Source organism: Bufo bufo, chromosome 10, assembly GCF_905171765.1.
Source record: "Bufo bufo chromosome 10, aBufBuf1.1, whole genome shotgun sequence".
Taxonomy (NCBI): domain Eukaryota; kingdom Metazoa; phylum Chordata; class Amphibia; order Anura; family Bufonidae; genus Bufo; species Bufo bufo.
Window position 1 is genome coordinate 110,491,088 of NC_053398.1, and position 13,219 is coordinate 110,504,306.

The 13,219-nt window shown below is 46.8% G+C and overlaps 1 protein-coding gene across 2 annotated transcripts in view; it reads right to left on the bottom strand.

Moving 5' to 3' along the window:
- The window catches only part of ZNF423 (zinc finger protein 423), a 251,791-nt gene that overhangs the window by 201,556 nt on the left and 37,016 nt on the right, over positions 1-13,219 (bottom strand). The gene's annotated exons all lie outside the window — the stretch shown is intronic.

A 13,219-nucleotide genomic window follows, 5' to 3' on the forward strand; every position in this document is an offset into this window, starting at 1 on the left:
ATGCGGCTACAGATAACTCTGGAAGAGATCGAAGCCGCCTTTGCGCTATTACAGGGGCAACCCCCAGACAGCGGACAAGAAGAAGTAGAGGAACCGCCGGACGACCGGAGTGGTAACTAAGCTGTATCGTTCTCTGCTAACCCTTTTCTTTCTCTTACATGATGGCTAACTTTAACCTTTTTTCCATCAATGTTAGGAGCATTAGAGATCGGACTAGACGTCAGACGATACTAACCTTTCTTACTTCTCAGGTTGCCGACGTTTACATGTTGCAGGAATGTGCTTTGCCCCCCTCTAGGTCCTACAACCACCTGGCCAGGCAGTGGTCCCATGGCCCCTCCTACTGGTCCGGTGGTGGCAGCTGCAAGTCGGCCGGGGTTGCCATCCTCCTCAGGGGAAACGCGTTCACACTTGACTCCGTCCAGGAGCTCGTCTGCGGCAGGCTTCTTGTCGTAGACGGCTCCTGGGCGGGAGAGCCGGTTAGGCTCATCAACGTGTACGCCTCCCCTGACAAGGGTGAGCGACTGGAGTTATTCCAGGCCCTACGACCGCAGCTTGCTACCACCAGGGCCGTAGTGATGGCCGGGGACTTCAACTGCCCGATAGAGGAGGACGGACGCAGCTCCGGGACCTCAAGCAAGCTAGACGTCACTTCCAAACTGCTTATCGAGATGGTGACCGAGGCGTCCTTGCAGGATGTTGTGGGATCCATGGGGAACGGCTCCATTAATTATACGTGGTGCCGGCCCGATGGCTCACTCCGTTCTCGGATCGACTTCGTGTTTGCCTCTCGGGCAGTCAGGCAGTGTAGGCACTCTATGGTCCCCTGCTTCTTCTCCGACCACAGGGCCATTCAGGTCCAGTGCACCCTAGGCACCGGGTTCCCCCCGGGCCGTGGGTCCTGGAAGCTGAACTGCGCTCTGCTGAGTCGGGGAGATGTGCTGGCGGAGCTTAGGGATACCTACATATCCTGGCGGAACGACAAATGCTTCTTTAAATGTACTAGTGACTGGTGGGAGTATGTTAAAGTCCAGTTTCGTTGTTTCTTTCAGGCCAAGCAACAACATCAGGCGTGTGAGAAAAAGAAGGCCTTCAGAGCACTGCAACGTGAGTTGCGGTCCCTGCAAGATCTTCACCGGTGCGGCTGGGACGTAGGGGAGGACCTGGATAAGACCAAAAAGAGCCTGAAAAGGCACTTTGAGGAGGAATCCAGACGAATCGTCTTCCGTTCCAAAGTGGAAAACCTGGATAAGGATGAGAAGTGTAACTCGTTCTTTTTCAGGAAACTCCATGCCGGCCACACGCCCCTGAACGAACTCCGAGACAAAGACGGCAACATGCGCTCGGGGAAGGAGGAAGTAATGGGAGTCGTCACAGACTTCTACAGCGACCTCTACTCCCTGAGGAACACCGACCAGAAGGCCGCCGATAAATTCCTGTCAGGTATCACTAACCACCTTGATCCTGCAGGTACGGAGGCCATGGATGACCCTCTGACGGTGGGGGAGGTGCTCTCTGCCGCTAGATCCTTTAGGCCCGGCAGGACCCCGGGCAGTGACGGCCTCCCAGCAGAGCTCTATGTAGCGCTGGGGGACCTGATCTGTCCGGACCTGTTGGAACTCTATGGGGAGATGGTGGTGGAGGGTACAATGCCCCCATCCTTGAGGGAAGGAATGATCACGATCCTGTATAAGCGGAAGGGGGAGAGATGTGACCTGAAAAACTGGCGCCCCATCTCTCTCCTGAACGTGGACTACAAGATCCTCGCCAAGGTACTGGCAAATCGGCTGAAGGTCGTCATCGGCGGAATCGTCCACCCGGACCAGACCTGCGGCATTCCAGGCCGCAGGATCGCAGACAGCCTCGCCCTTGTGAGAGACACGGTGCACTACATCCAGGACCGCCGTGTTCATGCCGCCCTGGTCAGCCTGGACCAGGAGAAGGCATTCGACCGGGTCTCTCATGAATTTATGGGCAAGGCGCTGCGCAGGCTAGGTCTGGGCAGGAGGTTCTGTTCTTTTGTTGACCTGATGTATTTTGACATTTGCAGCACGGTGTTGGTGAACGGCTGGAAGACCGACCCCTTCCCTGTCCTCTCTGGGGTCAGGCAAGGCTGCCCTCTTTCACCTCTCCTTTTTGTTTGTGTTATAGAATCCTTCGCGGAGGCTATCCGACAGAACGGGGAGATCAGAGGGATCACCGCACCAGGACCTGGACATTACGAGGTCAAGTGCTCGCTGTACATGGACGACGTGACCGTCTTCTGCGCTGACCGGCGTTCGGTGACTACACTCGTCCAGACCTGCGAGGAGTTCGGACAAGCTTCAGGGGCCAAAGTCAACTGCGGCAAGTCAGAAGCCATGCTCTTCGGGGACTGGCAACTGGCCTCTTCTGCCCCCTTCCCATTTACCATCAAACCAAACTTCATCAAAATTCTGGGAGTCTGGTTCGGGAAGGAAGGCGCAGCCCTCAAGTCTTGGGAAGAACGCTTGGCCAAGGTGAATCAAAGAATCGGACTGTGGAGCCTTAGACACCTCACGATTGAAGGTAAAGCACTCGTCCTGCGAAATGAAGTTTTGCCTGTGCTCCAGTACACCGCACAGGCATGGCCCCCTCTTGCCACCGTTTCCAGGGCCATCACCAGGACAGTGTTTCGCTTCATCTGGGGATCTAAGATGGACAGAGTGAAACGAGCCATCATGTACAAAGAGCCCCGCAAGGGCGGAAAGGGCATACCGGACCTGCCCACTTTACTGCGGATTGCCTTTGTTTGTGACAGCGTTCGTCGGACTCTAAGAACTGCTAACGGCTCTGCGGGCAAGGCTATGTCTCGCTTTTTCCTCCTGCCCCTCTGGAGGGGTCTGGGCTGGGACAAGTGGGACAGCTCCATCCCTTACAACTGGCACGCTCCCTGGTTCTAAGGGGACGTCGTCAGGTTTGTGAGGGAACACCAGCTGGAGGGCCTTAAACCCGACTTGTGGAAGCCAAAAACTATCCACAAACTCATCAGAGCAAAGGACGTGGTCGAGTCAATTCCAGGGATCCAGGACGACACACTAGAGACAGTTTGGACTAATGTGTCGTCAAACAGGTTGACTAACGGGCATAAGGACTTGTCATGGATGGCCATTCAGGGCGGACTGCCAATCCGGTCATTCATGCATGCCCGTAACCTGTGCAAAACCCGGTACTGCCCCAGGTGCCCTTTCGTGGAGGAAACATCTTACCACCTGTTTTGGGAGTGCCGCTTTGCACAGCGCCTGTTGGATGCCCTGGAACATGAACTCAAAGACTCAGTGCCCAGGAACGGCCTGCAACACACTTCGGTGCTGTACGGACTATTTCCTGGGATTCATACTGTTGGAGCCATCCAGGAGGCCTGGCGCCTTATGAACTGTTTTAAGGACGCTATTTGGTTTGCTAGGAACCGGCTCATTCTCAGGAGGGAGAACAAGTCCGTCCAGGACTGCCGCAGACTTATCCATAGTATGCTGCAGGACTACAACATCTCGGACGTCGACGAAGAAGAAGAGGAATAAACCCCTCTCCTTCCCCCTCTCCCCCCGTTTGTATTTGTCCTCTCAATAAAGCTAAGGGCATGTGATCCCCCCTCCCTATCCCCTCCTTCCCACTTCCCCTTCCCTCATCACTGTCTAAATGCTTTGTTGGAAGGTTTTGTGATTGAATAGGTATGCTAGTGTAGCATTCATTGCGATGTATAGTGTAGGTTAGCCTGTGCTTTACATAACAAGGCCATGCTCGCAAAGACGACTGTAAGTAATTTATTATGTACTGTTTCATGGCCTGTGCTGCGTCACAGTACTAAAGTATGTATGTATGATGACTGATCGTAATAAAGACGTTTCAATCAAAAAAATAGAAAGAAAGCTGAGCCTCTGATAAAAGTCAATGTTTGACCTTTTGAACAGGCCTTTAGGCAGAACTTTAGGCATAATAGCTAAACCAGCATCTCATCTGCAGAAGGCTGTTTTGAGGTGATTTCCTGTTACCAGTGCTTAGCTGGGTGAAAGTCCTTCGTCAGGATTCGGGATGTACTATTTCTCCTTATGGAGGGCGCCTAGTAGGCGTAAGGAATCTTATAGGCCAGGCAACATTCTTCCAGGATTATGAGAAGAAGATCTGCAAATTAGCCGACTTTCCAAAATGAAAAGAAAGCTGAGCCTCTGATATAAGTCAATGCTCAAACTTTTAAACAGGCCTTCAGGCAAAACTTAGATAACAGCTAAACCAGCATCTCATCTGCAGAAAGCTGTTTTGGGGCGATTGACCCTCATCAGTGCAGAGCAGAGAGAACTGGCTTAACTGGGTGAGAGCCTTTTGTCAGGATACAGGGTGTACTATTTCTCCTTAGTACTCTTGCACACAAATGTATTTTTTTTCCGTGTCCGTTCCATGTGCATTCCTTTTTCCGTATTTCCGTTCCTTACGGACAAGGGTTGGACTGTTCTATTAGGGGCCAGCTGTTCCGTTCCACAAAATACGGAATGCGTATTTTTGGCGGATCTGTTTTTTATGCGGACCGCAAAATACATAGAGATGTGTGCATGAGGCCTTATGGAGAGTGCCAAGTAGGTGTAAGGAGTCTTATAGGGCAAGTAATCCTCCTCTGGGATTCTGGGAAGAATATATGCAAATTAGCTCTCTTTCCAAAGTGAAATCTTTTTAGTGTGATACCACTGCTATTTGGAGGAGGAAGACAGTATAAATGGTGCTATAATTTTACACTATATCATTGCTATACATATAATTCTGGATGCGGGCTTTTCTTCTCCGACCATTCAACTACAATGGTTCATAAAGGTATGGCGGGCCTTTTTGAAGATCCCATTCAGTATCTCAGTAAAATTGATACTCAAAAGAACTGAAGACTGACTGTATATATTCTTCAGTCCGCAAATCGCGGATCATCAAAATACGGGTGCGGATCGACTGACTTCAAAAGGTTCGTGGTCTGCATTTTGCGGACCAGAGTAGGACATGTACCTTGCCAGGGTACTGGAGCTCAATCGACTATCCCATCCAGGTATCATCTGAATCAGACACTACAAGTCTTCGAATCCGATCTGTCACTAAAACACTCCAAGCTTTCCCCATTGGCCGGGACACTGGATAAACTCAAATTTTTCCAACACTTTTGCAGGGAAATCTAATCGCTGTTTCATTATTGCCATTATCTAATTAAAAAGGCTTCCCAGGCATAATTAGTTTCAAGGCAGGTAAGCTCGTTTTCCATGAGAGAATGATCTGCTTCCGCGAACATTATTTCTGTCGACTGCCGGAAATAAGAATTTATCCGATAGAATTTCATTCCCCATAGGGAAGAGCGGGGCGCAGCGTGGAGGGTGGGGGGATGTCACACGTTTTAAATCCGAATATATGAGCCTGTAATAGCCCATAATGAGAGGTTTCTATGCATCTCCATAGGCGACACACATACCTGAATAATTCTCCTCCATAGAAAACAGTAATGGGGGGGGGGGTTCACATCAGCGTTATCTTTCCGTTCTTCTGATCCGCCAGAAGAACAGAAAAATAGGGAAAGAAAACGGATCCTGGAAATCCTGTGCAGCACATTTGGCATCCGTTTGAGCCATTTCCGTCAGCAATATGTTATTTTAGACGGAAAAAAAAGTTATGCAAGTTATTAAAAGTTATTCCCGTCTAAAAAAAAAACGGACACCCAGGATCCATTTTTTTTTTTTTACAGGATCCAGTTTTCTGTCCTTCTGACGTATCAGAAGAACGGAAAATGAAACGGCATTGTGAACTCTCCCTTAGGGTTCATGCACACGACCAAATGTATTTTGCGGTCTGCAAAACACGTATCCGCAAAAAATACGGATGACGTCCACGTGCATTCCGTATTTTGTGGAACGGCTGGCCCCTAATAGAACAGTCCTATCCTTGTCCGTAATGCGGAGAATAATAGGACAAGTTCTATTTTTTTTGCGGAACAGACATACGGAAACAGAATGCACACAGAGTCATTTCTCTTCTTTTTTTTTTGCGGCCCCGTTGAAGTGAATGGTTCCGCATACGGTCCACAAAATAAAAAAAAATAAAAAAAACGGAACGGACACGGAAACAAAATATGTTCGTGTGCCTGGTTGTATAGGGCACAAAGGGCAGCACATGAGCGTATAGGATGGTACTTTACTCAAATACTACCGTGTATTTAACTCTGAATCTCCATTACAAAAATTCCAGGACCCAGCCACAAAAAGGGAACTGTTCGTCTTAGTCATCTGAAACGGAGGGTCACGCAAGAGAGAGTAAACGCACAGTTTACACGCTCAGTTAGCTCCTGCACAGAGGGGACCGCACATCAGACAGGCGCTGGAAAGCAAAGATTTCCGTGGTCTAGTAACAGAAGAAAATGCATCTCAATAGTAGTCAACTGCTGTTACAGCTATAAAAAAGATCAACCACAAGTCTTGATAAGTCTGTTCATTTCTACAGAGATGGAAATTTCTAAGGCCCCTTTCACACGGGCGAGATTTCCGCGCGGGTGCAATGCGGGAGGTGAACGCATTGCACCCGCACTGAATCCTGACCCATTCATTTCTATGGGGCTGTGCACACGAGCGGTGATTTTCACGCATCACTTGTGCGTTGCGTGAAAATCGCAGCATGCTCTTCTTTGTGTGTTTTTCACGTAACGCAGGCCCCATAGAAATGAATGGGGTTGCGTGAAAATAGCAAGCATCCGCAAGCAAGTGCGGATGCGGTGCGATTTTCACGCACGGTTGCTAGGAGACGATCGGGATGGGGACCCGATCATTATTATTTTCCCTTATAACATGGATATAAGGGAAAATAATATCATTCTGAATACAGAATGCATAGTAAAATAGCGCTGGAGGGGTTAAATTTTTTTTTAAAGTAATTTAACTCACCTTAATCGACTTGCTCACGCAGCCCGGCATCCCTTCTTTTGTCTTCATCTGTGCTGTGAGCAATAGGACCTTTGATGACATCACTGCGTTCATCACATGGTCCATCACATGATCCATCACCATGGTGATGGATCATGTGATGAGCGTAGTGACGTCATCAAAGGTCCTATTGCTCACAGCACAGATGAAGACAGAAGAGATGCCGGCTGCGCGAACAAGTGGATTAAGGTGAGTTAAATTATTTATTTATTTATTTTAACCCCTCCAGCGCTATTGTACTATGCATTCTGTATTCAGAATGCTATTATTTTCCCTTATAACCATGTTATAAGGGAAAATAATACACTCTACAGAACACCGATCCCAAGCCCGAACTTCTGTGAAGAAGTTCGGGTTTGGGTACCAAACATGCGCGATTTTTCTCACGCGAGTGCAAAACGCATTACAATGTTTTGCACTCGCGCGGAAAAAAACGTGCATTTTCCCGCAACGCACCCGCCTCTTATTCGGGCCAAAAATATGACGCCCGTGTGAAAGAGGCCTAAGTGTGAGTTTACACGCTGCAGTTTTTGTCCTGTTAAAAAAAAAAAAAAAAAAAGTGCAAATGTCTTTTTTACAGGGATTGCAGTTTTAAAGGTGAACCATGTTATATAAAGGAGTTTCCCCCTAATAAACACATTGTCAATGACCACGTTGCAAAAATGCATCAGTTGCGGAAAAAAATGCGCTGTTCATGATGAAGTTTGCACCAAACAAAAAAAAAACACAATGTGTAAACTGTGCCTAAAGGTTATGTTACTTTTTATTTCTGCAGATCCATACAAATAACATACACTGCTCAAAAAAATAAAGGGAACACAAAAATAACACATCCTAGATCTGAATTAATGAAATATTCTTCTGAAATACTTTGTTCTTTACATAGTTGAATGTGCTGACAACAAAATCACACAAAAATAAAAAAATGGAAATCAAATTTTTCAACCCATGGAGGTCTGGATTTGGAGTCACACTCAAAATTAAAATGGAAAAACACACTACAGGCTGATCCAACTTTGATGTAATGTCCTTAAAACAAGTCAAAATGAGGCTCAGTAGTGTGTGTGGCCTCCACGTGCTTGTATGACCTCCCTACAACGCCTGTGCATGCTCCTGATGATGTGGTGGACGGTCTCCTGAGGGATCTCCTCCCAGACCTGGACTAAAGCATCTGCCAACTCCTGGACAGTCTGTGGTGCAACGTGACGTTGGTGGATAGAGCGAGACATGATGTCCCAGATGTGCTCAATTGGATTCAGGTCTGGGGAACGGGCGGGCCAGTCCATAGCATCAACGCCTTTGTCTTGCAGGAACTGCTGACACACTCCAGCCACATGAGGTCTAGGATTGTCTTGCATTAGGAGGAACCCAGGGCCAAACGCACCAGCATATGGTCTCACAAGGGGTCTGAGGATCTCATCTCGGTACCTAATGGCAGTCAGGCTACCTCTGGCGAGCACATGGAGGGCTGTGCGGCCCTCCAAAGAAATGCCACCCAACACCATTACTGACCCAATGCCAAACCGGTCATGCTGGAGGATGTTGCAGGCAGAACGTTCTCCACGGCGTCTCAAGACTCTGTCACGTCTGTCACATGTGCTCAGTGTGAACCTGCTTTCATCTGTGAAGAGCACAGGGCGCCAGTGGCGAATTTGCCAATCTTGGTGTTCTCTGGCAAATGCCAAACGTCCTGCACGGTGTTGGGCTGTAAGCACAACCTCCACCTGTGGACGTCGGGCCCTCATATCACCCTCATGGAGTCTGTTTCTGACCGTTTGAGCAGACACATGCACATTTGTGGCCTGCTGGAGGTCATTTTGCAGGGCTCTGGCAGTGCTCCTCCTGTTCCTCTTTGCACAAAGGCGGAGGTAGCGGTCCTGCTGCTGGGTTGTTGCCATCCTACGGCCTCCTCTACGTCTCTTGATGTACTGGCCTGTCTCCTGGTAGCGCCTCCATGCTCTGGACACAGCAAACCTTCTTGCCACAGCTCGCATTGATGTGCCATCCTGGATAAGCTGGGGGCTTTTTTTTTTTTAGAGAGTGATTTATAGAATTTGTGAATTTATGTATGGTAATTTTATCTGCATTTATACCCAAAATTATTTTATAACAAAAAAGAAGAATCATGGAAGAGTATATATTGAAACATTTTTTAATAATTGTTGTATATGGAATTGTGATAATTTTCGTTTAATAAAAATTATTAAAAAAATTTAAAAAAGCGCTACCAGGGGGAGGGCCAATTGTTTGTACAGGTGTGATAAGTAAATTAAAGGGGTTTTAAGGGATTTTGATACTGATGGTTTATCCTCAGGATAGGTCCAATATCTATTGGATAGTATTGGATCCACATAGGGGGTGCAGAGGTAGCAGTCGGTACCGGGGCCAGGAGCCCAAAAGACCCTTGTGCCACATGAGAAGACACTGGTAACATAGAAAGTATATGCTGGTCAAGTTACACCTCTGGCTGGAGGGAAGGGGTTAAGTCAAGAATTTGGCATATGGGGGGGGGGGTGCTGATTAAATTTTTGCCTTTAGGCAGGACGAAGGGGGCCCAAGCTGAACTCCTGCACCAGGGCTCATGAGTCTTTAGCTACACCCCTGGTTGCAATATCCAACACCCCACCGATCAGCTGTACTCTCTGAGCACTTAGGCATCTTGCTAGGCTATGTGACGTCATCAAGTAAATGGCGCTGCAATATCAAAGCACAGCCACTATCCAATGAACGGCACTGTGCTTGGTAAGCTGTGAGGAGGCCCCAACGCTCACCAAAGCTCCAGTGAGTACCATGGCTTCCTCAAACAGCTGATTGGAGAGGGGTGCAGAGAGTCGGACCCCCACCAATCTCATAACGATGACCTATCCTGAGGATAGGCCAATAATATGAAAATCCCGGAGAACCCCTTTAAAGCTATAGAAAGTTAGTACAGTAAAATGACCTTGTTGGTCCTGATAGATTCCGGTTGGTCAGTTTAGTTTGTAGCACTTTGTTTTTTATAGTATCTTTTTTATGCATAGTAAATCTGTACAACACATGTCAGATTACCAGACTACGGATTATCAAAGAGATTAAAGGGTTTTCCAGTTTGCATCAACATCCTTTAAAGTAATCATTTATGAAGGCCCCTGTCATTTTGTAATGTATTTTCTTCTACCTTTTTTTCCCCCCTTCTGTTCTGGGCTGTAGTCACATGACCATGTCCACACAGCTCTCTTATTTCTTGTGATGTAATGTCAATGGGCGGAGCAGTGATAGGGGAGTGTCTAGTAAAGTAGCTGGGTGGGAGGAGCTATAACCTAGCTGGGAGGTGTTAGGGGCGGTGGTGGAGCTGAGGCAGAGGAAGGAGAAGTGCATCATGGGTTTGGTTGGATACAGCAACAGGAAGTGCTACCTACAGGATGTACACAAACCAGAGGGATTGGTTTACATTTACATGGTGAAAACGGGTCACACACGAGTCCAAATAAAAAAAAATTAAAAAGCATGGGGAAGAAGTACATGAGGTAAGAAACTACATGAGCAGATCTACTAAAGACCATAGTAATCCCGGAGAACCGCTTTAGGGATGCTTTCACGCATGCCGAATCACACATTATTTTTGCAGTTTCTGGCTGTATGGCATTTTTAGGTATAACAAGTTAAATGAACTCGAGATAATTGGTCAAGCGGTGGATGGGCCTCCAGTTGCTTTGCATCTCACAAACGTGGTGATTAGATGGCAATTTATAAAACAGCCTAAAATTTTCTTTAGGGAACCTAAAGGACTTTCATCAATCCGAATCACTTCAATCAGGTACCTGCCATACCTTAATGAACCCACCACAATGTTTAATAGTGGACAACACACTTTCTTGAAAGTTTCCAAAATGGCATTAACTTTTTTCTATTCTCAGGGGGTTATTATTTTGTACTCCACATATCAGATTTTGCCTATCTTGGGATACAAGTAGTGCCCACTCACCGCTCCAAGTGGAATTTCCAGCACAGCAATGCAGACTTTAGTGCAACTAGGTCAAAAATGTGATCATGAAATTACCATATTTTTCACTTTATAAGATGCACCTAGGTTTTAGAGGAGGAAAGTCAGAAAAATATATTTTTCTCAGACTCCCAATCTTTATCAGACCTCAGATCAGTCCCCCATATCAGACCTCAGATCAGATTCCCATATCAGACCCCTATATCAGCCCTCAGATCAGACCCCCATTTCATATCCTCAGATCAGACACCCCATATCACATCTTCAGATCAGACCCCCATATCAGACCTCAGAACAGCCAAACAATAACTAAATAAAGTTACCTCTCCAGACTAGGGTTGTCACGATACCAAAATTTTTATTCGATTTCGATACCATAAAAAAGTATTGCGATACTCGATCCTATTCGATACCTCGCAAAAGGTTACGGCGTTCACCGCATAGGAGATATATTTAAATATTTTAATAGTTTGGACTTTTCGGACGTGGCGATATTTAATATGTTTATTTATTTACTGTTTATATATTTTATATGTAAAATTGGGAAAGGAGGTGATTTATACTTAATATTTTGGTGTTTTTTTTTTTACTTTTTATTTAATAACTATTTAAGAACCTGGGATCTTTTAATCCCTTGTCCTATTCACCCTAATAGGTAACCGATCGGAGCCCCGCGATTACACTGCTGGGGCTCTGATCACAACTGCCACTGCACCACCAATGAGGAGCAGGGGAGGGGACCCTGTGGTCACTGCCACCAATGATTTAATAAGAGCACTGCGCCTCCAATGATTTAATACTGGAGGGGTTGTGGGGGGCGCACTGCTCCCCCAATGTTTTTAAACCATTAATACAAATACAGGAGGCGGGTGCCGGCGGCAGAATCACCCAACCTCTATGACAGGGAGCTGCGAACAGCGGCAGTTAACCGCAACTGTCATAGAGGTCAGGTGTCGGCTATGTGTTTCTGCCGCCGGCACCCACCTTCTGTTTTTGCATTAATGGTTTAGTTATCATCATTGGTGGCGCAGTGGCCACAGCCCCTCCCCTCCTCCGCCCCTCTCCCTCCTTACTGGTGGCAGCGGCAGCACAGGGGGAAGGGAGAGAGAGACTGTGCTCTGATGCTAGGCTGCGCAGTAGCACAGTCTTGTATTGATCAATGGCAAATCCCGGTATCGAATCGATACCGGTACCAAAGTGCAACCCTACTCCAGACGTTGCGTTGCATCCACGGCTCCCTGGTCTTCTCTAGGCCTGCTCTGCATTGTGACCCAACGTTGCACAGCATCGGGTCATAGTGCGCGCAGTCAGGACACGTGCAGTGCGGCGCCCAGAGGAAGACCAGGGAGCGGTGAGTACAGCTACCCTGAACCACCTGGCGCCTCCTGCATACTAGTGAGCGCTACATATGGTATGTGAAAGACTATGAAGCTTGTATAAACTTATATACATATCAAACCACTCCCCACTGATCAGATATGTCTTGAAACCAGTTGTCCTGACCCCAGTTTGTTAGCGGTTTCAGCTTTTACATGTTTTGGTTTTTTTTAACCCACTTTTATGTGTAGCGTTTATTACGAATCCTGTAAGAGACCTGACATTGACCTCATTTATAGTTGACACATACTGCTCTCCTCCAGTTTTTATTCATGCAGGGCATCATGAATTTCTTGTTTCATCTTTGTCTTGACCTCAGGTGACAGCCTGCTGATACCACCCAAAGCCACGAGTAGGTTACTTTGCAGAATGGTCATGGTACTGCAGCTTACCTGCATGCGAAAAACACTTTCTAACACACTTGATTCATTATTGTTTCTATAGTTTATCCCACCATAGTGACAAGAATCAAAATTAGTATAAAAAAAAATGAATATGCCAATAGGTGCTTTATTTTAAAAAAATAAAAAAATTGAAAAAAAATCATCTATATATCACAATAAATGATTGTATCTCTCACAAATGTAAAACTTTTTTTCACTCACTTATCTGCTTATCTGGAGGACTTTCTTCCCTTTCTGTGGGTGGGCAGCAGCTCACATGAGACAGTCAAGCACCTGCATCTCCCAGGAAACACTGCAATTAGCTCGGGTTAACCCCTTCCTCCCCTGCACAGAAAATAGTCCCTCATATATAGACCCAAAGATACATAAGGCATGAAATGCCCACACAAGTTCCTTCTGCACGGTCTAGAGAGATATAACTATACAATGCTAGGAATTTAGAAGTGGGAGTGAATGAATGGCGACTGGGTGATTTCAGCTGCTTCAGGACAGCATGGAGG